Source organism: Oncorhynchus clarkii, chromosome 30, assembly GCF_045791955.1.
Source record: "Oncorhynchus clarkii lewisi isolate Uvic-CL-2024 chromosome 30, UVic_Ocla_1.0, whole genome shotgun sequence".
In the NCBI taxonomy this organism is placed as follows: domain Eukaryota; kingdom Metazoa; phylum Chordata; class Actinopteri; order Salmoniformes; family Salmonidae; genus Oncorhynchus; species Oncorhynchus clarkii.
In genome coordinates, this window is record NC_092176.1 from 35,992,292 (window position 1) to 36,019,986 (window position 27,695).

At 50.7% G+C, this 27,695-nt stretch overlaps 1 protein-coding gene across 5 annotated transcripts in view; it reads right to left on the reverse strand.

Annotated features, from left to right (window-relative positions):
• LOC139389296 (serine/threonine-protein kinase TAO3-like) overlaps positions 1-27,695 on the reverse strand; it is a 137,777-nt gene that overhangs the window by 76,143 nt on the left and 33,939 nt on the right. For 2 of the 5 annotated variants that reach the window (XM_071135895.1, XM_071135897.1), the window contains exons 2-3: positions 3,385-3,477; positions 383-475 (exon numbers count right to left, since the gene is read on the reverse strand). The exons of 1 other annotated variant lie outside the window; for it this stretch is intronic. The gene's annotated coding sequence lies outside the window, so the exon portion shown is untranslated. The remainder of the gene's footprint in view (positions 1-382; positions 476-3,384; positions 3,478-27,695) is intronic. 2 more of the 5 variants (XM_071135896.1, XM_071135898.1) reach the window with 1 other exon arrangement.

The following is a 27,695-nucleotide window of genomic DNA, read 5'->3' on the forward strand; positions in this document are numbered from 1 at the left end:
AAAACCCAGTTCTATGTGAAAACCCATTAGGGCTCAGTATAATGACTAGATGTTGTCTGTAACATGTATGGTTCACACATCATAGGGTCCTACAGTATAATGGCTCCAATATGTTGTCTGTATCATGTACGGTTCACACATCATAGGGTCTTACAGTATAATGACAAGATGTTGTCTGTAACATGTACGGTTCACACATCATAGGGTCTTACAGTATAATGACTAGAGGTTGTTTGTATCATGGACGGTTCACAGATCGTCAGGAAGCAGGTACAGGTCCAAAAGGGCCACTTTCATCATGATTTTTAAATGAAGTGAGAATTCCCAGAACAATCTGGGATACCAAAAATATTTTGGGGTAATGCCGAAGTGGAATCGCTACCTTAGTGTGTGATGGAGTTCTGCTTTTCTCTAGGCCAAGAGCGGGTCTATAGTCCACTCAGCTGCTTCATGGCTGGGACAGATGGAGAAAAACCTGAGGAAACAGAGGAAAGAGCATACTTACATAAATAACTCAAGTATAGAAAACTTCAGCATGACACAACTGAACAAAACTGGTCTGGTCTGGCAGCAGCTAGCTAGCTACAGTACTGTCACATCTACAAGAGCTCTGGTCTGGCAGCAGCTAGCTAGCTACAGTACTGTCACATCTACAAGAGCTCTGGTCTGGCAGCAGCTAGCTAGCTACAGTACTGTCACATCTACAAGAGCTTTGGTCTGGCAGCAGCTAGCTAGCTACAGTACTGTCACATCTACAAGAATCACATCCTGTTTACAGTAAGGCACTAAAGTTAAACTGCTAAAAATGTGGCAAAACATCTAACTTCAGGTCCTGAATAGAGAGCATTACTTTTGGGGCAAACCTAAGTCCAACAACACATCACAGAGCCCTCCCTCCTACAGTAAAACCCAGCACGCCTTCCTACAGTAAAACCCAGCCTTCCCTCCTACAGTAAAACCCAGCCCTCCCTCCTACAGTAAAACCCAGCACTCCCTCCTACAGTAAAACCCAGCCTTTCCTCCTACAGTAAAACCCAGCCCTCCCTCCTACAGTAAAACCCAGCCCTCCCTCCATCAGTAAAACCCAGCCCTCCCTCCTACAGTAAAACCCAGCCCTCCCTCCTACAGTAAAACCCAGCCTTCCCTCCTACAGTAAAACCCGGCGCTCCCTCATGCAGTAAAACCCAGACTTCCCTCCTACAGTAAAACCCAGCCCTCCCTCCATCCATCCATCTATGTGAAAACCCAGTTCTCTCTCCATCCATCCATGTGAAAACGTGGCCCTCTATCCATCCATCCATGCGAAAACCCGGCCCTCTATGCATCCTTCCATGCGAAAACCCGGCCCTCCCTCCCTCTGAAAACTCGGCCCTCCCTCCCTCTGAAAACCCGGAACTACACCCTACCAAAAATATTGTCTGCCCCCCCCCCCAGCCTTGGCTATGGGCTCCCCAACTCTCTGAGCTCTCTCTGCTGTATGACTCAACAGCCAGCTTTGCTCCTGGCGTTCTGTGTGTATGTGCTTCTCTTCTCCCAGTGAAGTTTAATTCTGAGCGATTGCTCTACAAAGGCGGCAGCAGCAGCATCATCATCATGCCGGCTTGAGTATGTAGAGCAGCAAGAAAGGAGCAACCACTACCAACCATTAGGGCTCAACACACCAACCATTAGGGATCAACACACCAGCCATTAGGGCTCAACACACCAGCCATTAGGGGCTCCAACACACCAGCCATTAGGGGCTCCAACACACCAGCCATTAGGGGCTCCAACACACCAACCAATAGGGCTAAACATACCAACCATTAGGGGCTCCAACTCACAACCCATTAGGGGCTCCAACATGCCAACCATTAGTGGCTCCAACATGCCAACCATTAGTGGCTCCAACACGCCAACCATTAGGGGCTCCAACACGCCAACCATTAAGGACTCCAACACGCCAACCATTAGGGGCTCCAACACACCAACCATTAGGGGCTCCAACCATTAGGGCTCCAACACGCCAACCATTAGGGGCTCCAACAAGCCAACCATTAGGGGCTCCAACACGCCAACCATTATGGCTCCAACACGCCAACCATTAGGGGCTCCAACACGCCAACCATTAGGGGCTCCAACACACCAACCATTAGGGGCTCCAACACACCAACCATTAGGGGCTCCAACACACCAACCATTAGGGGCTCCAACACACCAACCATTAGGGGCTCCAACACACCAACCATTAGGGGCTCCAACACGCCAACCATTAGGGCTCCAACACGCCAACCATTAGGGCTCCAACACACCAACCATTAGGGGCTCCAACACAACAACCAATAGGGCTCAACACACCAACCATTAAGGACTCCAACACACTAACCATTAGGGCTCAACACACCAAACATTAGGGGCACCAACACACCAACCATTAGGGGCTCCAACACACCAACCATTAGGGGCTCCAACACACCAATCATTAGGGGCTCCAACACACCAACCAATAGGGGCTCCAACACACCAACCATTAGGGCCTCCGACACACCAACCATTAGGGCTCAACACACCAAACATTAGGGGCACCAACACACCAACCCTTAGGGTCTCCAACACACCAACCATTAGGGGCTCCAACACACCAACCAATAGGGCTCAACACACCAACCATTAGGGGCTCCAACACACCAACCATTAGGGGCTCCAACACACCAACCATTACGGGCTCCAACACACCAAACATTAGGGCTCAATACGCCAACCATTAGGGGCTCTAACACACCAACCATTAGGGGCTCCAACACACCAACCATTAGGGCCTCCAACACGCCAACCATTAGGGCTCCAACACAACAACCATTAGGGCTCCAACACACCAAACATTAGGGGCTCCAACACACCAAACATTAGGGGCTCCAACACGCCAAACATTAGGGGCTCCAACACACCAACCATTAGGGCTCAACACACCAACCATTAGGGGCTCCACACACCAACCATTAGGGGCTCCAACACACCAAACATTAGGGGCTCCAACACGCCAAACATTAGGGGCTCCAACACACCAACCATTAGGGCTCAACACACCAACCATTAGGGCTCAACCATTAGGGCTCAGTATAATGACTAGATGTTGTCTGTAACATGTATGGTTCACACATCATAGGGACCTACAGTATAATGGCTCCAATATGTTGTCTGTATCATGTACGGTTCACACATCATAGGGTCTTACAGTATAATGACTAGAGGTTGTTTGTATCATGGACGGTTCACAGATCGTCAGGAAGCAGGTACAGGTCCAAAAGGGCCACTTTCATCATGATTTTTAAATGAAGTGAGAATTCCCAGAACAATCTGGGATACCAAAAATATTTTGGGGTAATGCCGAAGTGGAATCGCTACCTTAGTGTGTGATGGAGTTCTGCTTTTCTCTAGGCCAAGAGCGGGTCTATAGTCCACTCAGCTGCTTCATGGCTGGGACAGATGGAGAAAAACCTGAGGAAACAGAGGAAAGAGCATACTTACATAAATAACTCAAGTATAGAAAACTTCAGCATGACACAACTGAACAAAACTGGTCTGGTCTGGCAGCAGCTAGCTAGCTACAGTACTGTCACATCTACAAGAGCTCTGGTCTGGCAGCAGCTAGCTAGCTACAGTACTGTCACATCTACAAGAGCTCTGGTCTGGCAGCAGCTAGCTAGCTACAGTACTGTCACATCTACAAGAGCTTTGGTCTGGCAGCAGCTAGCTAGCTACAGTACTGTCACATCTACAAGAATCACATCCTGTTTACAGTAAGGCACTGAAGTTAAACTGCTAAAAATGTGGCAAAACATCTAACTTCAGGTCCTGAATAGAGAGCATTACTTTTGGGGCAAACCTAAGTCCAACAACACATCACAGAGCCACACTTTTCATATTTTCAAGCATTGTGGTGGCTGCATCATGTCATGGGTATGCATCATGCTATGGGTATGCTTGTTATCAACAAGGATTAGTGAAGTCTGGCACCTAGCTCCAGTCTGGCCATGCTGTCAGTGGCAAGACAACAAAATAACATGTTGTGAAGTGAACATCCATCCAACCAGACAACAGCCAAAAGAAAAGAGACTCATTATTCATCCAATGACCGCTGAGCTCTTCCAAGATAACCTCTTTCTCCAAATTCTTTCCTCCTCTCCTCTAAATAACACAGGCCTCACATCTCTCTCTCTCCTCTAGATAACACAGGCCTCACATCTCTCTCTCTCCTCTAGATAACACAGGCCTCACATCTCTCTCTCTCTCCTCTAGATAACACAGGCCTCACATCTCTCTCTCTCTAGATAACACAGGCCTCACATCTCTCTCTCTCTCCTCAAGATAACACAATCCTCACATCTCTCTCTCTCTCCTCTAAATAACACAGGCCTCACATCTCTCTCTCTCCTCTAGATAACACAGGCCTCACATCTCTCTCTCTCCTCTAGATAACACAGGCCACACATCTCTCTCTCTAGATAACACAGGCCTCACATCTCTCTCTCCTCTAGATAACACAGGCCTCACATCTCTCTCTCCTCTAGATAACACATGCCTCACATCTCTCTCTCTAGATAACACAGGCCTCACATCGCTCTCTCTCTAGATAACACAGGCCTCATATCTCTCTCCTCTAGATAACACAGGCCTCACATCTCTCTCTCGCTCCTCTAGATAACAAGCCTCACATCTCTCTCTCTCTCCTCTAGATAACACAAGCCTCACATCTCTCTCTCTCTTGGTAACACAGGCCTCACATCTCTCTCTTCTAGATATCATAGGTCTCATATCAATTCAATTCAATTCAAAGGGCTTTTCGGCATTGGAAACATTGCCAAAGCAAGTGAAATAGATAAACATAAGTGAAATAAACCATAAAAAGTAAACATGACAATCACAGGTTTCAAAGGAATAGACACATCTCAAATGCCATATTATGGCTATTTACTGTTCAGTGTTATAACAATGTGCAAATAGTCAAAGTACAAAAGGGAAGAAAAAAATATGGGTTGTATTTACAATGTTTGTTCTTCACTGGTTGTGAATCTTGCTGCTGTGATTGTACACTGTGGTATTTCACCCAGTAGATATAGGAGTTCAGAAAAATCCTCCCTCTAGATACCACATGCCTCAGATCAGGTATAACAAGCCACAGTTTGAATAATAAAGGACAAAAAGAGGACCTAAATGTATTTTGCTTCTTGTGAGTGTCGCTACATGATTTATAACTGAAAGTGACGCAGAAAGCAGGAGCCTTGGGAAAGTTGAGCTCTCAAGTCTTGCCTTCTTGTCCTCCCTCCTTCAGAAAGAGAGGAGCCAGAGAGAGAGAGAAAGGAGTCAGAGAGAGAGAGAGAAGTCAGAGAGAGAGGCAGGCAGGCAGAGAGAGAGGCTGGCAGAGAGAGGCAGGCAGAGGCAGGCAGAGAGAGGCAGAGAGAGAGGCAGAGAGAGAGAGGCAGAGAGAGAGAGGCAGAGAGAGAGAGGCAGAGAGAGAGAGGCAGAGAGAGAGAGGCAGAGAGAGAGAGGCAGAGAGAGAGAGAGCGAGAGAAAGAGAGAGAGAAAGGCAGAGAGAGAGAGAGGCAGAGAGAGAGAGGCAGAGAGAGAGAGGCAGAGAGAGAGAGGCAGAGAGAGAGAGGCAGGCAGAGAGAGAGAGGCAGGCAGAGAGAGAGAGGCAGGCAGAGAGAGAGGCAGGCAGAGAGGCAGAGAGAGAGAGGCAGAGGCAGAGAGAGAGAGGCAGAGAGAGAGAGAGAGAGAGAGAGAGAGGCAGGCAAAGAGAGAGAGAGAGAGAGAGAGAGCATGGCAGAGAGCGAGAGAAAGGCAGAGAGAGAGGCAGAGAGAGAGAGAGAGGCAGAGAGAGAGAGAGAGGCAGAGAGAGAGAGAGGCAGAGAGAGGCAGAGAGAGAGAGAGAGAGAGAGAGGGGGAGAGAGCGAGCGAGAGAGAGAGAGGCAGAGAGAGAGAGAGAGGCAGGCAGACAGGCAGAGGCAGAGAGAGAGGCAGAGGAAGAGAGAGAGAGAGGCAGAGCGAGAGAGGCAGAGGAAGAGAGAGAGAGAGAGAGAGAGTGAGAGAGAGGCAGAGAGAGAGAGAGGTAGAGAGAGAGAGAGAGAGGCAGGCAAAGAGAGAGAGGCAGGCAAAGAGAGAGAGGGAGCATGGCAGAGAGAGAGAGAGAGCGAGAGAGAGAGAGAGAGCGAGAGAGAGAGAGAGAGAGAGAGAGAGATGCAGGGAGAGAGGAAGAGGCAGAGAGCGAGAGAAGAGGAGAAGAGATTGGCCAGAGGTTGAGAGAGAGAATGAGGGGGAGAAAGGGGGTCCTATATTTTGTGTGTGATGTGACTAACAGTGCTAGGTCAGAGAACGCCTCGCAGCCAAGGGCAGGAGACGGCCTTCAGACACTGTTATTGCTGTGTGTGTGTGTGTGTGTGTGTGTGTGTGTGTGTGTGTGTGTGTGTGTGTGTGTGTGTGTGTGTGTTAGACTGTGTATGTGAGAGTGTGTGAGTGATCTATGTGCAGGACAAACTGTGAGTACATGTGCAGACATCCTTCAGACACTCATTGATGTGTGTGAGTACGTCAGTGTGTGATTATTAGTGTGTGTACCCATAACAGTGTGTGTGTGTCCATGACAGTGTGTGTGTGTCCATGACAGTGTGTGTGTACCCATAACAGTGTGTGTGTACCCATAACAGTGTGTGTGTGTCCATGACAGTGTGTGTGTGTCCATGACAGTGTGTGTGTGTCCATGACAGTGTGTGTGTGTCCATGACAGTGTGTGTGTACCCATGACAGTGTGTGTGTCCATGACAGTGTGTGTGTGTACCCATGACAGTGTGTATATGTACCCATGACAGTGTGTGTATGTACCCATGACAGTGTGTGTGTGTACCCATGACAGTGTGTATATGTACCCATGACAGTGTGTGTATGTACCCATGACAGTGTGTGTGTGTCCATGACAGTGTGTGTGTGTCCATGACAGTGTGTGTGTACCCATAACAGTGTGTGTGTACCCATGACAGTGTGTGTATGTACCCATGACAGTGTGTGTATGTACCCATGACAGTGTGTGTGTGTGTGTGTGTGTGTGTACCCATGACAGTGTGTGTATGTACCCATGACAGTGTGTGTATGTACCCATGACAGTGTGTGTATGTACCCATGACAGTGTGTGTATGTACCCATGACAGTGTGTGTGTGTACCTATGACAGTGTGTGTATGTGTGTGTGTACCCATGACAGTGTGTGTGTGTGTGTGTGTGTGTGTACCCATGACAGTGTGTGTGTGTACCCATGACAGTGTATGTATGTACCCATAGAGAGAGAGCGAGGGGAAGGGGAGAGAGAGAGGGGGAAGGGGAGGGAGAGAGAGGGAGAGAGAGGGGGAGGGAGAGAGATGGAGAGAGAGGGAGTAGGGGAGAGGAAGGGAGAGAGGGAGAGGAAGGGAGAGAGAGGAAGGGAGAGAGAGGAAGGGAGAGAGAGGAAGGGAGAGAGAGGAAGGGAGAGAGAGGAAGGGAGAGAGAGGAAGGGAGAGGGAGAAGGTAGAGAGAAGGGAGAGAGGAAGGGAGAGAGAGAAGGGAGAGAGAGAAGGGAGAGAGGAAGGGAGAGAGGAAGGGAGAGGGAGAAGGGAGAGAGGAAGGGAGAGGGAGAAGGGAGAGAGGAAGGGAGAGGGAGAAGGGAGAGAGAGAAGGGAGAGGGAGAAGGGAGAGTGAGAGAGGGAGGTAGGAGGGAGGTAGGTAGGAGCAAACTGAAATGTTATTTGGCCCTAAACAGAGAGTACATTGTGGCAGAATACCTGTCCACTGTGACTGACCCAAAATTAGGGAAAGCTTTGACTATGTACAGACTCAGTGAGCATAGCCTTGCTATTGAGAAAGGCCGCCGTAGGCAGACATGGCTCTCAAGAGAAGACAGGCTATGTGCTCACTGCCCACAAAATGAGGTGGAAACTGAGATGCACTTCCTAACCTCCTGCCCAATGTATGACCATATTAGAGACATATTTCCCTCAGATTACACAGATCAACAAAGAATTCAAAAACAAACCCAATTTTGATAAACTCCCATATCTACTGGGTGAAATTCCACAGTGTGACATCACAGCAGCAAGATTTGTGACCTGTTGCCACTAGAAAAGGGCAACCAGTGAAGAACACACACCATTGTAAATAGAACCCATATTTATGTTGATTTATTTTCCCTTTTGTACTTTAACCATTTGTTCATCGTTACAACACTGTATATATATAAACATAATATGACATTGGTAATGTCTTTATTCTTTTGGAACTTCTGTGAGTGTAATATTTACTGTTCATTGATTGATTATTGTTTATTTCACTTTGTATATTATCTACCTCACTTGCTTTGGCAATGTTAACATGTTTTCCATGCCAATTAAGCCCCTTGAACTGAATTGAGAAAGGATAGATGGTGAGGAGAGAGAGAGGAGTAGGGGAGGAGAGAGGAGGGGAGTGGGGTAGTAGGAGAGGAGAGAGGAGAGGAGGAGAGGAGAGAGGAGAGGAGGAGAGGAGAGAGGAGAGAGAGAGGGGAGGAGTAAGAGAGGAGGGGAGTAGTAGGAGAGGAGAGAGGAGAGGAGGAGAGGAGAGGAGGAGAGGAGAGAGGAGAGAGAGAGGGGAGGAGTGAGAGAGGAGGGGAGTAGGGCAGTGAGAGAGGGGGGGAGTAGGGCAGTGAGAGAGGGGGGGAGTAGGGGAGTGAGAGAGGGGGGGAGTAGGGGAGTGAGAGAGGAGGGGAGTAGGGGAGTGAGAGAGGAGGGGAGTAGGGAATATGAGAGTAGGGGAGTGAGAGAGGAGGGGAGGAGGGGAGTAGGGGAGTGAGAGAGGAGGAGGGGAGTGAGAGAGGAGGGGAGTAGGGGAGTAGGGGAGTAGGGGAGAGGAGTGAGAGAGGAGGGGAGTGAGAGAGGAGGAGAGGAGTAGAGGAGTGAGAGAGGAGGGGGGAGTAGGGGAGTGAGAGAGGAGGGGAGTAGGGGAGTGAGAGAGGAGGGGAGTAGGGGAGTGAGAGAGGAGGGGAGTAGGGGAGTGAGAGAGGAGGGGAGTAGGGAATATGAGAGTAGGGGAGTGAGAGAGGAGGGGAGTAGGGGAGTAGGGAGGAGGGGAGTAGGGGAGTGAGAGGAGAGGAGGGGAGTAGGGGAGTAGGGGAGTGAGAGGAGAGGAGGGGAGTAGGGGAGTAGGGAGGAGGGGAGTAGGGGAGTGAGAGAGGAGGAGGAGAGTAGGGGAGCAGAGAGGAGTAGGAGAAGGAGAGGAGAGAGGAGGAGAGAGGTGGGGAGTAGGGGAGGAGAGAGGAGGGGAGTAGGGAATATGAGAGTAGGGGAGTAGGGAGGAGGGGAGTAGGGGAGTAGGGAGGAGGGGAGTAGGGAGGAGGGGAGTAGGGGAGTGAGAGAGGAGGAGGAGAGTAGGGGAGTAGGGGAGTGAGAGAGGAGGAGGGGAGTAGGGGAGTGAGAGAGGAGGAGGGGAGTGAGAGAGGAGGGGAGGAGGGGAGTGAGAGAGGAGGGGAGGAGGGGAGTGAGAGAGGAGGGGAGGAGGGGAGTGAAAGAGGAGGGGAGGAGGGGAGTGAAAGAGGAGGAGAGTAGGGGAGTGAGAGAGGAGGGAAGTAGGGGAGTGAGAGAGGAGGGAAGTAGGGGAGTGAGAGAGGAGGGAAGTAGGGGAGTGAGAGAGGAGGGGTGTAGGGGAGTGAGAGAGGAGGGGTGTAGGGGAGTGAGAGAGGAGGGGAGTAGGGGAGTAGGGGAGTGAGAAAGGAGGAGGAGAGGAGGGGAGTAGGGGAGGAGGTGAGAAGGGGATTAGGGGAGAAGGTGAGAAGGGGAGTAGGAGAGGGGAGAGGAGGGGAGTAGGAGAGCAGAGAGGAGTAGGAGAAGGAAAGGAGAGAGGAGGGGAGGAGGAGAGGAGAGAGGAGGGGAGAAGGAGAGGAGAGAGGAGGGGAGAAGAAGAGGAGAGTAGGGGAGGATAGAGGAGGGGAGTAGGGGAGTGAGAGGAGGGGAGTAGGGGAGTGAGAGTAGGGGAGTAGGGGAGTGAGAGAGGAGGGGAGGAGAGAGGAGGGGAGGGGAGTAGAGGAGGGGAGGAGAGAGGAGGGGAGGAGAGAGGAGAGGAGGGGAGGAGAGAGGAAGGGAGGAGAGAGGAGGGGAGGAGAGAGGAGAGAGGGGAGGAGGAGAGGAGACAGGAGGGGAGGAGAGAGGAGAGGAGGGGAGGAGAGAGGAGAGGAGGGGAGGAGAGAGGAGAGGAGGGGAGGAGAGAGGAGAGGAGGGGAGGAGAGGAGGAGAGGAGGGGAGGAGAGGAGGAGAGGAGGGGAGGAGAGGAGGAGAGGAGGGGAGTAGAGGAGGAGAGGAGAGAGGAGGGGAGGAGAGAGGAGAGGAGGGGAGTAGAGGAGGGGAGGAGAGGAGTAGAGGAGGGGAGGAGAGAGGAGAGGGGAGGAGAGAGGAGAGGAGAGAGAGAGAGAGGAGAGGAGGGGAGTAGAGGAGAGGAGGGGAGAGGAGAGGAGGAGAGGAGGGGAGAGGAGGGGAGTGTTGTAACTTTAATGTGTTACAGAGTTAATGTTTGAGTTTATTCTTTGAACTGTATCTAAAGATATTTCTTTAGATTTATTTGCATATGTAATTGTATTGGGTTGTGTTGAATTACACTTTTTGACTGCAAGTCCCAGAATGCCTTGCGAGAGGAATGAGTGATAACGCGCCAATTATGTGCAGGTGCGGAGGATTGTGGCTGACTTTCCAACAGCATCTTACCTGCATTGCTCTGTACCAAAACAATTGTTGTTAAATGTAACGTAAACAAGTATTCTTACTAAAATAAGCTTTCGTATCAAACCCGACGTCCCGAGTCATTACTAAGAAGTTAGTTAATCTAAAATTTGGTGCCGAAACCCGGGATATGAGCTGCGACGAAGAAGTGGCTGAAATGGCTGAGGAGGAACGTCGGCATGAAGCAGAAAGAATGAGACGAAAGCGGGGTACCATTCGAGGCGCAACAACGCGGATTTTGAATCAGATTGACGTGGAAATATCCCAGTCAAATCCGGATACCGATCACTTGAGTACATTATTGGAATTGCTATCCGCTAAGGAGGACAGTTTGTTTGAGCTCGATCGTGAAATTGAACAGTTAACGCCATTGGACGGATTGGAGGCAGAGATTGCATGCACGGAGGATTACAAAGAACGCATTATCATGCTGAAGAGCCGTGCACAAAGAGTGATAACGAAGAAACAGGACGTCAATCCACTACCAGCCCGGGTGAGTGACGCTAACTCAAACATATCACAGAGACAATCAGTAAGGCTACCGAAGTTGATTATTGAGAAATTCTATGGAGATGTCAGTATGTGGCAGGAGTTTTGGAGCCAATATGAGACTGCTATTCACAACAATGATTCCCTGTGTAAAAAAGAGAAGTTTACCTATCTGAAAACATATCTCACTGGACCAGCTGCAAAGGCAGTAGCAGGACTGATGTTAACAGACAGTAACTATGATAATGCAATCACTCTACTCAAGAGCAGATTTGGAAGGAAAGATCTTGTGATTAGTGCTCATATGTCAAAGCTGCTGAATCTCACACCTGTGAAGAAATCCTCTGATCTAAATGCATTGAGGCAGCTATATGATGAATGTGAAATTCAGATTAGGAGCCTGGAATCACTGGGTGTAATGTCAGAAACCTATGAAAGCCTACTATTCCCAATCTTACTGCAGATGATTCCAGAGGACATAGCTCTTGACTATAGTCGTCAGAGGGGAGTAGATGATGAATGGAAAGTGTCTAAGATTATCAGTTTCCTACAGAAAGAGGTTCAGAGCAGGGAGAGAGCGCTACAAATGACAAGATCATACAACCAACAGAAAGAGAGCAAACCATGGAACAAGTCATGCTTCTCCAATGAAATGAAAACAAAAAGACCCAACATGCCCTCTGCTGCAGCACTGCATACAACCAGCCAGAAGGAACAACAAACGTGTCTATTTTGTGACAGTGCAGACCACAAATCAGAAAACTGCACTGACTACAATATTGCTACACGCAAAGAGAAACTAAAGAACATGGGAAGATGCTTTGTATGTTTAGGACAGAGACACATAGCAAAATTCTGTAAAGTCAAAGATGTGTCATGTGCAACATGTGGAAGCAGACATCACATTGCGGTTTGTACCAGTAAGAGGAGGGAGGTGCAACCCCCTACTGTTTCTGTAGATGCTGTTGTTTCCTCAGTTATTCCCCATTCAGTGAAGATGAAACCAGATGGACAGAACACTGTGTTGCTACAAACGGCAAAGGCATGGGTAGAAGGCCCATCGGGCAGGAAGATAGCTCGTTGCTTACTAGATGGAGGCAGTCAGAGAAGCTTCATACATGAAAACCTTGTGAAGGGCTTGAAGCTACCAGTAATCAGACAAGAGGCACTCACTCTTCACACGTTTGGCTCCTCTGCCCCAGCAACATCCCAACGCAACACAGTGAAAGTCATCTTGGAGAATGTCTGGGACAAACAGCAGAGAATAGAGATAGAGGCAATTGAAACCCCACAAGTGTGCACAGCTGTGATGAAGGTTCCTGGTGAACGGATTCAGTATGAGCTCAGTAAAAGGGGACTGCAGCTCGCAGACTTTCCAGGAGATGACAATGATCCTGAACTCTCTGTCCTGATAGGAGCAGACTACTACTGGCAGATAGTATCAGGCAGAGTGGAGCGACTGACGGAGACGCTAGTTGCTTTAGAGAGCACCTTTGGATGGTCGGTGCAGGGACCCGTGTCCATGTCAAGTGTCGCCGAGGCAACTTGCATGTTCATCCCACTTGATGAAGACACACTAGTCTCCAAGCAATTGCATGCATTCTGGGAGCTTGAGTCTCTGGGTATTCTAAGAGAGAAAACACAGAACCCAGAGGAAACCGAGGCTCTACAAAGGTTTGAGGAAACAACCACCTTCAAAGATGGGCGATACCATGTGGAGTTGCCATGGAAACGAGAAATGCCAGAACTCCAAGACAACTATAGAATCGCCAAGAAACGGTTTGAATGTCTGAAGAAAAGGCTGAAGAAGGATGTGACGTTGTACAGCAGATACAATGAAGTAGTAGAAGACTACTTACAACAAGATATGGCAGAGGACGTGCCCAAGGACAACGCATCAAGTGCAGACAACGTAAAATACTACTTATCTCACCATGCAGTACTCCGAGAAGATAAGGTGACAACAAAACTGAGAGTGGTGTTTGATGCCTCGTCCCATGAAGATGGCTGTCCATCTCTCAATGACTGTCTACTCACAGGACCGAACCTGAATCCGGATCTGCTCAGCGTTCTGATAAAGTTCAGACTACATGAGATCGCATTCATGGCAGACATCAAGAAAGCTTTCCTGCAGATATCCCTAGCAGAGAGAGACAGAGACGCCGTGAGATTTCTATGGCTCACTGGCCCACCAAGAGGAGAAAATGAAGAGGAGCTGCGTGTGCTGAGGATGAAAAGAGTGGTATTTGGAGCTTCCCCAAGTCCATTTTTGCTGGCAGCTACAATCAGGAAGCACCTGAAACAATATGAAACAGAACAACCAGAAGTTGTAGAGATACTGAGAGAGTCACTCTACGTAGATGACTTCATTGCAAGTTCACGCAATGTTGAAGAGGCTTACCTTGTGACAACAACTGCAAAGCGAATGCTGTCGAATGCAGGCATGGACCTCTGCAAGTGGATGACAAATTCTCCTGAATTGAAAACAAAATGGGAGGAGAGTACGACAACTGACCACCCATTGACGCTAGAAACACAAGGATTAGCGCTGAAGGTTTTAGGTTTAGTATGGAGGCCGGAAACGGATGACTTTGTGTTTGACCTCAGGCCGTTACTGAGCATTCTAAGGCAAAAGGAAAACACAAAGAGAAGTGTTCTGCAGTCGTCTGCACGTATCTTCGACCCTCTTGGTTTCTTAACTCCCTTCACCATCAGGATCAAGTGCATGTTCCAGGAAATGTGGGAGAGGGGACTCAGCTGGGACGAAGAATTACCACCTGATCTGACACGAGAATGGCAACAGTGGTGTTCAGAACTACCCCAGTTACACCAGCTCACCATACCAAGGTGGTAGAGAACAGACATGCGGCCACAGAATAACCACACCCTGAAACTACACGTGTTCTGTGATGCAAGTGAAAGGGCTTACAGTGCAGTAGCTTACTTGCAAGGTGAGTCACAAGACAGGGAAACAACAAGTCTAGTCGCATCCAAGTCCAGGGTAGCCCCACTTAAGAAAATGACGCTGCCACGCCTGGAGCTCATGGGAGCTGTGATTGGAGCGAGACTAGCAAACAACTTGATGACCACACTGAAAATGGAAGAAAAACAGATTAACATGTGGACAGACTCGATGATCGTGCTGCATTGGATTTGCAGCTCAGCTCAGAAATGGAAACAGTTTGTTGCGAACAGAGTGACGGAGATCCAGTCCTTGACCAATCCAGAGTCATGGTCACATATTGAAGGGAAAACGAATCCAGCTGACCTCCCTACAAGAGGACAAACTGTTAGAAACTTGACACAGAGCGAGCTATGGTGGAATGGACCCAGAATTCTGACATCACCCAATCAGTCCGAAGAGACTGATGATAACAAGGTTCCGGATGAGGTGAATATAGAACTCAAGTCCAGTTGCCAGGCTACTGTACAACTCGCAGCAAACAGCACAGACAGCACTGAACCTGTGTTGGAGCTTGAAAGGTACAGCAAACTGAAAAGAGTGTTCAGAGTCACCGCCTGGATAAAGAGATTCATAGCCAATGCTCGTACAACCATAAAGATGCAAGGTGAACTGACTGCTGACAAACTGTTCGATGCAGAAAAGTACTGGATTAAGGTAACACAACAACAGAGTTTCGGACAGGAGATCAAACTACTGAAGGCAGGAAAAAGCCTAAACAATGACTGTAAAATCAGAGAACTGAAACCTTTCCTGGACGAACACGAACTGCTCAGTGTAGGAGGAAGACTGCAACAGTCCAACTTCACATTCAGAGAGCAGCACCCATGGGTTCTGCCCAATAAATCCAGATACTCAGAAATGCTGATACAGTACCAACATGAGAAGGTGATGCATTCTGGAGCAAGTGACACTCAGCACCCAACGTTACACAAGCGGGAAATGACACGCAGATGGAAGTACAGGCAGAGACTTGTGACCAGTTTCTGGAACAGTTGGCGAAGAGACTACTTGCTGGATCTAAAGTCAGCACACCGCTGTGACACACCAAACACAGCTTTGTTGAGGAGACCTATTCAGTTGATATACTGCCTAGAGATCTAGATGAACACAATTGTTCATCGGGGGGGGAGGATGTTGTAACTTTAATGTGTTACAGAGTTAATGTTTGAGTTTATTCTTTGAACTGTATCTAAAGATATTTCTTTAGATTTATTTGCATATGTAATTGTATTGGGTTGTGTTGAATTACACTTTTTGACTGCAAGTCCCAGAATGCCTTGCGAGAGGAATGAGTGATAACGCGCCAATTATGTGCAGGTGCGGAGGATTGTGGCTGACTTTCCAACAGCATCTTACCTGCATTGCTCTGTACCAAAACAATTGTTGTTAAATGTAACGTAAACAAGTATTCTTACTAAAATAAGCTTTCGTATCAAACCCGACGTCCCGAGTCATTACTAAGAAGTTAGTTAATCTAAAAAACATTTATTCAAATTTTTTTCTTTTCCCAACAATTTATTTTGTTTGTTTCTTAAGTGAGGGGAGAGGAGAGGAGGAGAGGAGGGGAGAGGAGAGGAGGAGAGGAGGGGAGAGGAGAGGAGGGGAGGAGGGGAGAGGAGAGGAGGGGAGGGGAGAGGAGAGGAGGGGAGGGGAGGAGAGAGGAGAGGAGGGGAGAGGAGAGGGGAGGGGAGAGGAGAGGGGAGGAGAGAGGAGAGGAGAGAGATAGAGGAGGGGAGGAGGGGAGAGGAGAGGAGAGGAGGGGAGGGGAGAGGAGAGGAGAGGAGGGGAGGGGAGAGGAGGGGAGGAGGGCAGGAGAGAGGATGGGAGTAGAGGAGGGGAGGGGAGAGGAGGGGAGTAGAGGAGGGGAGGGGAGAGGAGGGGAGGAGGGGAGGGGAGAGGAGGGGAGGAGGGAAGGAGAGAGGATGGGAGTAGAGGAGGGGGAGGATGGGAGTAGAGGAGGGGGAGGATGGGAGTAGGGGAGGAGAGAGTTGGGGAGTAGGGGAGGGGAGGAGGGGAGTAGGGGAGGGGAGGAGGGGAGTAGGGTAGGGGAGTAGGGGAGGAGGAGGGGAGTAGGGTAGGGGGAGGAGGAGGGGAGTAGGGTAGGGGGAGGAGGAGAGGGGGAGGAGGAGGGGAGGAGGGGAGGGGGAGGAGGAGGGGAGGAGGGGAGGGGGAGGAGGAGGGGAGGAGGGGGAGGAGGAGAGGAGGAGGGGAGAGGAGGGGAGTAGGGGAAGGGAGGAGGGGAGTAGGGAAAGGGAGGAGGGGAGTAGGGAAAGGGAGGAGGGGAGTAGGGAAAGGGAGGAGGGGAGTAGGGAAAGGGAGGAGGGGAGTAGGGAAAGGGAGGAGGGGAGTAGGGGAAGGGAGGAGGGGAGGGGAGTAGGGGAAGGGAGGAGGGGAGGGGCGGAGGGGAGGAGAGAAGAGGAGAGAGGAGGGAGACATTAATTATTTTCTTTTTTTTTAGGGGCTAATATTAAGCCGATTTTGGCTGCTGCTCAGCTGGTGGGCTCCCCCAGTCTGGGGAAATTAATTGGACTAGAATCTAACCGTATTAATGTCACAGAACTAGATGCAGCTCTAAAGATGAGTGCCATTTGTAGAGGGAGTCATAGGTTGTGTGTGTGTGTGTGTGTGTGTGTGTGTGTGTGTGTGTGTGTGTGCATATGTGTATGCGCTCACGCATGTGCGTCAGTGTCTTAAATCTAGCATTGGGTTTAAGTAGGGCCACAGACACACAGAGACCCACAGACACACAGAGACACACAGAGATCCACAGAGACACAAAAATAAAATGGACTGATACAATATGTTGCCGACTAACAAAGATGATACACACTTGTACCAGATGTCTACAGCCGGTTACAGTAAGTACAAACAGGACATGAACTCCCACAACCCTTCAAACTCGACAGAATGTCCTGTTTTGGTGGCAGCGCCACATGCTGTTGGTGGGATTTTATAGACGTGACTTATCTCAGATAGGGTGACTGATAAGACGGTACACATACACAGACACACAGACTCCTGCTACACAACAGGATTTATAGCTTTCAAAGCAGTCTGAGGAGCTAGCTCTACCGTATTCAGAGGAGTCTGAGGAGCTAGCTCTACCATATTCAGAGCAGTCTGAGGAGCTAGCTCTACAGTATTCAGAGCAGTCTGAGGAGCTAGCTCTACCGTATTCAGAGGAGTCTGAGGAGCTAGCTCTACAGTATTCAGAGCAGTCTGAGGAGCTAACTCTACCGTATTCAGAGCAGTCTGAGGAGCTGGCTCTACCGTATTCAGAGCAGTCTGAGGAGCTAGCTCTACCGTATTCAGAGCAGTCTGAGGAGCTAGCTCTACCGTATTCAGAGCAGTCTGAGGAGCTAGCTCTACCATATTCAGAGCAGTCTGAGGAGCTAGCTCTACCATATTCAGAGCAGTCTGAGGAGCTAGCTCTACCGTATTCAGAGCAGTCTGAGGAGCTAGCTCTACCGTATTCAGAGCAGTCTGAGGAGCTAGCTCTACCATATTCAGAGCAGTCTGAGGAGCTAGCTCTACCGTATTCAGAGCAGTCTGAGGAGCTAGCTCTACCGTATTCAGAGCAGTCTGAGGAGCTAGCTCTACCGTATTCAGAGCAGTCTGAGGAGCTAGCTCTACCATATTCAGAGCAGTCTGAGGAGCTAGCTCTACCGTATTCAGAAGAGTCTGAGGAGCTAGCTCTACCATATTCAGAGCAGTCTGAGGAGCTAGCTCTACCATATTCAGAGCAGTCTGAGGAGCTAGCTCTACCGTATTCAGAGCAGTCTGAGGAGCTAGCTCTACCGTATTCAGAGCTTAGTGACGCAAAATAATATGACGGCTCTATAGAAGACTATGAATCATGGGAGTGAGGCTACATAGATCAGCCTTTAGGTACCAGTAGTCTTTGAATCTGGGGCCTTACTCAGGAACAGTCTCAAAATAGAAGAGGAGCTTCCAGGAAGAGTTTAGTCTTTTAGATCATGATAAATAATAAAACGGACAGGGAGAAGCTGATCCTAGATCAGCACTGCTGCTCCGTCACCATTTAGGCATAAAGGCTCTGGCCCACTACGTAAGCAATAAGGCACGAGGTGGTGTGGTGTATGGCCAATATACCACGGCTAATGGCCGTTCTTATGGATACCAACCCTTAGCCGTGGTATATTGGCCATATCCCACAAACCTCGGAGGTGCTTTATTGCTAATATAAACTGGTTATCAACTTATTTATAGCAATAAAAATAAACAGTTTGTCATACCGATGGTATATGGGCTGATTTACAATGGCAGACAGCCAATCACTCATTCAGGGCTGGAACCAGCCAGTTTACACTAACCAGTAAAGCACATGGCCCACCCCTACAGTTCACTCCAGGACTTTTCCCTTTACAGTTATATGCCTATACTCAAGAGTGACAACTTCACCGGGGAGGACTATAGCTCCTCATAGTAGCTACTGAATGTTGTTTAGACTCACCGATGGACTGTTTCGTTTGGTACTTTACGTCGCCAATCAATCTTAATCTAAGCTGTTCAGTTAAAAAGGCACTAACTAGAAGAACATGGATTCTGTTGGAGCTGGTGGTACATCATAACAGATGATGATAGTGGTACATCATAACAGATGGAGATAGTGGTACATCATAACAGATGATGATAGTGGTACATCATAACAGATGGAGATAGTGGTACATCATAACAAATGGAGATAGTGGTACATCATAACAGATGATGATAGTGGTACATCATAACAGATGATGATAGTGGTACATCATAACAAATGGAGATAGTGGTACATCATAACAAATGATGATAGTGGTACATCATAACAAATGGAGATAGTGGTACATCATAACAAATGGAGATAGTGGTACATCATAACAAATGATGATAGTGGTACATCATAACAGATGGAGATAGTGGTACATCATAACAGATGGAGATAGTGGTACATCATAACAGATGATGATAGTGGTACATCATAACAGATGATGATAGTGGTACATCATAACAGATGGAGATAGTGGTACATCATAACAGATGGAGATAGTGGTACATCATAACAGATGGAGATAGTGGTACATCATAACATACGCTCTTCACCCAGACTTCAACGCGCACTCGCACAGTCCTCTCTCCCCTAGACCTCCTCCTCTCCCCCACGCACCCCAAGTCATCCCCCCACGCTCCCCTAGTCGTCGTTCTCCTCCCCCGCGCGCGCTCCCCTAGTCCTCCTCTCCCCCCGCACGCGCTGCCCTAGTCCTCCTCCCCCCCGCTCCCCTAGTCCTCCTCCTCTCCCCCCCGCGCGCTCCCCTAGTCCTCCTCCTCCTCTCCCCCCCGCGCGCTCCCCTAGTCCTCCTCCTCTCCCCTACCGCGCGCTCCCCTAGTCCTCCTCCTCTCCCCTACCGCGCGCTCCCCTAGTCCTCCCCCCCCCCCGCCCCGCGCTCCCCTAGTCCTCCTCCTCTCCCCCCCGCGCTCCCCTAGTCCTCCTCCTCTCCCCCCGCGCGCTCCCCTAGTCCTCCTCCTCCTCTCCCCCCTGCGCGCTCCCCCCTAGTCCTCCTCCTCCTCTCCCCCCCGCGCGCTCCCCCCTAGTCCTCCTCCTCTCCCCCCCGCGCTCCCCTAGTCCTCCTCCTCTCCCCCCGCGCGCTCCCCTAGTCCTCCTCCTCTCCCCCCGCGCGCTCCCCTAGTCCTCCTCCTCCTCCTCCTCTCCCCCCCGCGCGCTCCCCTAGTCCTCCTCCTCTCCCCCCGCGCGCTCCCCTAGTCCTCCTCCTCCTCCTCTCCCCCCCGCGCGCTCCCCTAGTCCTCCTCCTCTCCCCCCCGCGCGCTCCCCTAGTCCTCCTCCTCTCCCCCCCGCGCGCTCCCCTAGTCCTCCTCTCCCCCCCCGCGCGCTCCCCTAGTCCTCCTCCTCTCCCCCCGCGCGCTCCCCCCAGTCCTCCTCCTCTCCCCCCGCGCGCTCCCCCCTAGTCCTCCTCCTCTCCCCCCCGCGCACTCCCCCCTAGTCCTCCTCCTCCTCCTCTCCCCCCCGCGCGCTCCCCTAGTCCTCCTCCTCTCCCCCCGCGCGCTCCCCTAGTCCTCCTCCTCCTCCCCCCCCCGCGCGCTCCCCTAGTCCTCCTCCTCCTCCCCGCGCGCTCCCCTAGTCCTCCTCCTCTCCCCCCCGCGCGCTCCCCTAGTCCTCCTCCTCTCCCCCCAGCGCGCTCCCCTAGTCCTCCTCTCTCCCCCCGCGCGCTCCCCTAGTCCTCCTCCTCTCCCCCCGCGCGCTCCCCCCAGTCCTCCTCCTCTCCCCCCGCGCGCTCCCCCCTAGTCCTCCTCCTCTCCCCCCCGCGCACTCCCCCCTAGTCCTCCTCCTCTCCCCCCCGCGCACTCCCCCCTAGTCCTCCTCCTCTCCCCCCTAGTCCTCCTCCTCTCCCCCCGTGCGCTCCCCCCTAGTCCTCGTCCTCCCCCCCTAGTCCTCGTCTTCCTCTCCCCCCACGCTCCCCCCTCATCTTCCTCCCCCCTGCGCGCACACTCCCCCCTAGTCCTTGTCCTCCTCTCCCTTGTCCTCCTCTCCCCTCATCCTCCTCCCCTCATCCTCCTCTGCCCCCGCGCGCGCTCTCCCCTCATCCTCCTCCCCTCATCCTCCTCTCCCCCCCTCATCCTCCTCCACACTCTCCCTCAGACCCCCTAGTGTCTCTCACACACACACACACACACACACACACACACACACACACACACTAATCCAGTCATGTAACTCCAGAGGACACTAACCATGTTATCTGTTAACATCTGACGGATCATCTTCTGTTCCCACACAAAACACACGTTGGACTGTGATCTGCGACTTCTGTACTACTACAATATAGCTGCTCTATATATAGCACTAACCACACACTTACTCTGTTATATGACCTGTATCTAATCTAAAGGAAACCTTAGTGTCAGGACATTAAACATTGACTGTAGCGGTGGTTCATCCAGCCTGCATTGACCAGAGCATGTGTGTGTCTGAGCAAGTGTGTATTCTGCCCGGCCCACTTCCACAGCTGGAAAGCCTGGGCTTGTGTGTGCGCGTTTGAGAGACAAAACAGCCATTCAAATCCAACTGGAAATAAAGCTGAATATAGTTAGGCTCAGACTAATAATGTATACTGAACAAAAATATAAAACGCAACATATAAAGTGTTTCCATGATTCAGGAGCATTAAAAAATAGCCATAAACAAAAAGCTTACTCCTCTCTAATGTTGTGCACAGATTGTTTTAACATCCCTGTTAGTGAGAAGTTCTCCTTTGCCAAGATAATCATCCTCCAGACAGCTGTGGCATATCAAGAAGCTGAACAGCATGATCAATACACAGGTGCACCTTGTGTTTGGGGACAATCACAAGGCTACTCCAAAATGTGCAGTTGACACAACACAGTGCCACAGATGTCTCAAGTTGAGGGAGTGTGCAATTGGCATGCTGACTGCAGAAATGTACACAGGAGCTGTTACCAGATAATCAAATATTCGTGTCTCTACCATAAGCTGAAACAAACCTCAGAACCGGCCTCAGAACGCAGACGCCAGCCTAGGACCTCCACATCCGGCTTCTTCACCTGTGGGATTGTCTGAGACCAGACACCCAGACAGCTGATGAAATTTAGGATTATTTCTGTCTGTAATAAAGCCCTTTTGAAGGGAAAATCTAATTCTGATTGGCTGGACCTGGCTCCCCAGTGGGTGGGTCTATGCGCTCCCAGGTCCACCCATGGCTGTGGCCCTGCCCAGTCATGTGAAAATCATAGATTTCATAGATTTCCTAATAACACAGTAAAACCCCCTCGCCTCGTCCCCCCTCCTCTTGCGCCACCTCTCTACCAAGAGAGGCAAACTACTGGAATGCATCCAGAGTGAGAGGATCCAACACTGGTAGTGGGCTGTGGGGTCACCTGGTCCAACACTGGTAGTGGGCTGTGGGGTGACCTGGTCCAACACTGGTAGTGGGCTGTGGGGTTCACCTGGTCCAACACTGGTAGTGGGCTGTGGGGTTCACCTGGTCCAACACTGGTAGTGGGCTGTGGGGTCATCTGGTCCAACACTGGTAGTGGGCTGTGGGGTCATCTGGTCCAACACTGGTAGTGGGCTGTGGGGTCACCTGGTCCAACACTGGTAGTGGGCTGTGGGGTCACCTGGTCCAACACTGGTAGTGGGCTGTAGGGTTCACCTGGTTGAAGATCTACTATAGCTTCCTCCATGTTGTGCTCTGTCACAGTTCTATTCATCTACAGATTGATTATTTTTGATACTTAACATATACTCTGCACTGTTGATGAAATTCAGGAAGTAAGCATTTCACTGTACCGTTTTACCCCAGCTGTCTCCCGTGCACGTGACAAATTACCTTAGATGTTGTATTTCATCAACGGCCTACACAACCACACATTAAAAGGCAAGGCAGAAGATCGGATTTCCGACTTACGAGAATCTACAACGACCTCTGACATCACACACCATGCCATGGGATGGTAAGAATTTTTCTGCAAGAAAACTCAATCAATCTGTATTTTTTTGGAGCTGTGTACTTCAACAACATGACTTAGTCATTTTCCCCAGGAGGGCGAGGGGGAAAGTCCACACCAACCTCAGGGCTAGAGCTAACCTAGATTTTCACTTTCCAACTTGAATATATTAAATACATTTTACATAAGGTCCCTTTGTGCATGCGTGTGTGTGTGTGTAGTGAACCGGAGGCTGTATGGTTTCTGTTCTCCTGCCCTCTCCCTCACCCTGCTCCTGTAATTATAGTCTAATTCAGATGCAGGGTGAGGGGAGCACATCTTGCTACTAAAGTCTCACAGTCACACTAGGGCTGGGCGATATGGTCAAAATATATCACGGCACTTCAAAAAAGAAATAAAAATTGGACAACATGACAGTTTTGATTTTTAATAAAATGTTCTTTAATGACTTTGATGCAGGAAAACTCAAATCCATTTTACCTAATATCTACCAGCATGTTAAATGTGCAGAGGGAAAAAACCTCTAGACCACCTTTACTCCACACACAGAGATGAGTACAGAGCTCTGCCTCGCCCTCCATTTGGCAAATCTGACCATAATTCTACCCTCCTGATTCCTGCTTACAAACAAAAACTACAGCAGGAAGCACCAGTGACTATGTCAATAAGAAAGTGATCAGATAAAGCAGATGCTAAGATACAGGACTGTTTTGCTAGCACAGACTGGAATATGTTCCGGGATTCTTCCGATGGCATTGACTTCATCAATAAGCGCATCGATGACATCGTCCCAACAGTGACCGGACATCGTCCCAATGTACGTACATACTAGAGGTCGACCGATTATTGGAGGACCAAAAAAGCAGATACAATATTGTTTTTTTTCAAATCGGCAAAATCGGCATTATTTGTAATAATGACAATTACAACAATACTGAAAGAACACATATTTTAACTTAATATAATACATCAATAAAATCAATGTAGCCTCAAGTAAATAATGAAACGTTCAATTTCGTTTAAATCATTCAAGTGTTGGAGAAGAAAGTAAAAGTGCAATATGTGCTATGTAAGAAAGCTAACGTTTCAGTTCCTTGCTCGGGAACATGAGAACATATGAAAGCTGGTGGTTCCTTTTAACATGAGTCTTCAATATTCCCAGGTAAGAAGTTTTAGGTTGTAGTTATTATAGGAATTATAGGACTATTTCCCTCTATACCATTTGTATTTCATTAACCTTTGACTATTGGATGTTCTTATAGGCACTTTAGTATTGCCAGTGTAACAGTATAGCTTCCGTCCCTCTCCTTGCTCCTCCCTGGGCTCGAACCAGCAACACAACGACAGCCACCATCGAAGCAGCGTTACCCATGCAGAGAAAGGGGAACAACTACTAGAAGGCTCAGAGCGAGTGACGTTTGAACCGCTATTAGTGCGCACTAACTAGCTAGCCATTTCACTTCGGTTACACCAGCCTCATCTCAGGAGTTGATAGGCTTGAAGTCATAAACAGCGCAATGCTTGACGCACAACGAAGAGCTGCTGGCAAAACGCACAATAGTGCTGTTTGAATGAATGTTTACGCACCTGCTTCTGCCTACCACCGCTCAGCCAGATACTTGTATGCTCAGTCAGATTATATGCAACGCTGGACATGCTAGATAATATCTAGTAATATCATCAACCATGTGTAGTTATAAATAGTGATTATGATTGATTAAGTTTAATGCTAGCTAGCAACTTACCTTGGCTTACTGCATTTGCGTAACAGGCAGTATTCCTCGTGTAGTGCAACAAGAGGCATTCAACACCATAGTGCCCACAAAGCTCATCACTAAGCTAAGCACCGGTTGCATCACCGCCTGGTATGGCAACTGCTCGGCATCTGATCGTAAGGCACTACAGAGGGTAGTGCGTACAGCCCAGGACATCACTGGGGCCAAGCTTCCTGCATTCCAGAACTTATATGCTGGGCGGTGTCTGAGGAAGGCCCAAAGAAAGGGTAAAGGCTCCAGTCACGCAAGTCAGACTGTTCTCTCTGCTACCGCACAGAAAATAGCCACCCGGACTATTGGAATTGACACACCCCACAGTTTTTAAACTGCTGCTACTCGCTGTTTAGGATCTGTGTGTAGTCACTTTACCCTTATCGACATGTACATTACCTCAACTAACCTGTACCCTCGCACATTGACTCTGTACCGGTACCCCCTGTACATAGCCTCCACATTGACACTGTACCGGTACCCCCTGTACATAGCCTCCACATTGACTCTGTACCGGTACCCCCTGTACATAGCCTCCACATTGACTCTGTACCGGTACCCCCTATACATAGCCTCCACATTGACTCTGTACCGGTACCCCCTGTATATAGCCTCCACATTGACTCTGTACCGGTACCCCCTGTATATACCCCCTTGTTATTTTATTGTGTAATTATTTTTCATTTTTTTTACACTTCAGTTGATTTGGTAAATATTTTAACTCTATATTGTTAAAACTGCTGTGTTGGTTAAGGGCTTGTAAGTAAACATTCGGCACGTGCAAAATACATTGTGATTTGAAATGACATGCAGCCAGCATGACTGTCCTCCTCTGGACTTCACCATCCCTCCCTCCCTCCTCCGGACTTCACCATCCCACCCTCCCTCCCATGGACTTCACCATCCCGCCCTCCCTCCCATGGACTTCACCATCCCTCCCTCCCTCCTCTGGACTTCACCATCCCTCCCTCCCTCCTACGGACCTCACCATCCCGCCCTCCCACCTCCGGACTTCACCATCCCTCCCGCCCTCCCTCCTCCGGACTTCACCATCCCTCCCTCCCTCCTCCGGACTTCACCATCCCTCCCTCCCTCCTCCGGACTTCACCATCCCTCCCTCCCTCCCTCCTCCGGACTTCACCATCCATCCCTCCCTCCCTCCTCCGGACTTCACCATCCCTCCCTCCCTCACTCCTCCGGACCTCACCATCCCGCCCTCCCACCTCCGGACCTCACCATCCCGCCCTCCCACCTCCGGACTTCACCATCCCTCCCGCCCTCCCTCCTCCGGACTTCACCATCCCTCCCGCCCTCCCTCCTCCGGACTTCACCATCCCTCCCTCCTCCGGACTTCACCATCCCTCCCTCCCTCACTCCTCCGGACTTCACCATCCCGCCCTCCCTCCCATGGACTTCACCATCCCTCCCTCCCTCCTCCGGACTTCACCATCCCTCCCTCCCTCCTCCGGACTTCACCATCCCTCCCTCCCTCCTCCGGACTTCACCATCCCTCCCTCCGGACTTCACCATCCCTCCCTCCGGACTTCACCATCCCTCCCTCCGGACTTCACCATCCCTCCCTCCGGACTTCACCATCCCTCCCTCCGGACTTCACATCCCTCCCTCCCTCCCTCCGGACTTCACCATCCCTCCCTCCGGACTTCACCATCCCTCCCTCCTCCGGACTTCACCATCCCTCCCTCCCTCCCTCCTCCGGACTTCACCATCCCTCCCTCCCTCCCTCCGGACTTCACCATCCCTCCCTCCCTCCCTCCGGACTTCACCATCCCTCCCTCCTCCGGACTTCACCATCCCTCCCTCCCTCCCTCCTCCGGACTTCACCATCCCTCCCTCCCTCTCTCCTCCGGACTTCACCATCCCTCCCTCCCTCCCTCCTCCGGACTTCACCATCCCTCCCGCCCTCCCTCCTCCGGACTTCACCATCCCTCCCGCCCTCCCTCCTCCGGACTTCACCATCCCTCCCTCTCTCCTCCGGACTTCACCATCCCTCCCTCTCTCCTCCGGACTTCACCATCCCTCCCTCTCTCCTCCGGACTTCACCATCCCTCCCTCTCTCCTCCGGACTTCACCATCCCTCCCTCTCTCCTCCGGACTTCACCATCCCTCCCTCTCTCCTCCGGACTTCACCATCCCTCCCTCTCTCCTCCGGACTTCACCATCCCTCCCTCCCTCCTCCGGACTTCACCATCCCTCCCTCCCTCCCTCCTCCGGACTTCACCATCCCTCCCTCCCTCTCTCCTCCGGACTTCACCATCCCTCCCTCCCTCCCTCCTCCGGACTTCACCATCCCTCCCGCCCTCCCTCCTCCGGACTTCACCATCCCTCCCTCCCTCCCTCCTCCGGACTTCACCATCCCGCCCTCCCTCCTCCGGACTTCACCATCCCTCCCTCTCTCCTCCGGACTTCACCATCCCTCCCTCTCTCCTCCGGACTTCACCATCCCTCCCTCTCTCCTCCGGACTTCACCATCCCTCCCTCTCTCCTCCGGACTTCACCATCCCTCCCTCTCTCCTCCGGACTTCACCATCCCTCCCTCTCTCCTCCGGACTTCACCATCCCTCCCTCTCTCCTCCGGACTTCACCATCCCTCCCTCTCTCCTCCGGACTTCACCATCCCTCCCTCTCTCCTCCGGACTTCACCATCCCTCCCTCTCTCCTCCGGACTTCACCATCCCTCCCTCTCTCCTCCGGACTTCACCATCCCTCCCTCTCTCCTCCGGACTTCACCATCCCTCCCTCTCTCCTCCGGACTTCACCATCCCTCCCTCTCTCCTCCGGACTTCACCATCCCTCCCTCTCTCCTCCGGACTTCACCATCCCTCCCTCTCTCCTCCGGACTTCACCATCCCTCCCTCTCTCCTCCGGACTTCACCATCCCTCCCTCTCTCCTCCGGACTTCACCATCCCTCCCTCTCTCCTCCGGACTTCACCATCCCTCCCTCTCTCCTCCGGACTTCACCATCCCTCCCTCCCTCCCCTGGACTTCACCATCCCGCCCACTGAACACAACAGTAGGCATGCTAGTCTATACACTCACTGACACATGTATTCCAGCTCAGTGTAACAGATCAAGCCAACAAGTGCATCATTCTCTGGCTCTGCAATAGTGAAGTACTATAACCCATCAAGCAGTGAAAAACGTGCTCGAGGATCAGAGTGAAGGCAGAACTGTCGGCTGTGATTATCGTGTGTGTGTGTGTTACTGCTGCTGGGCTGGTAAACAAAGAGGCAG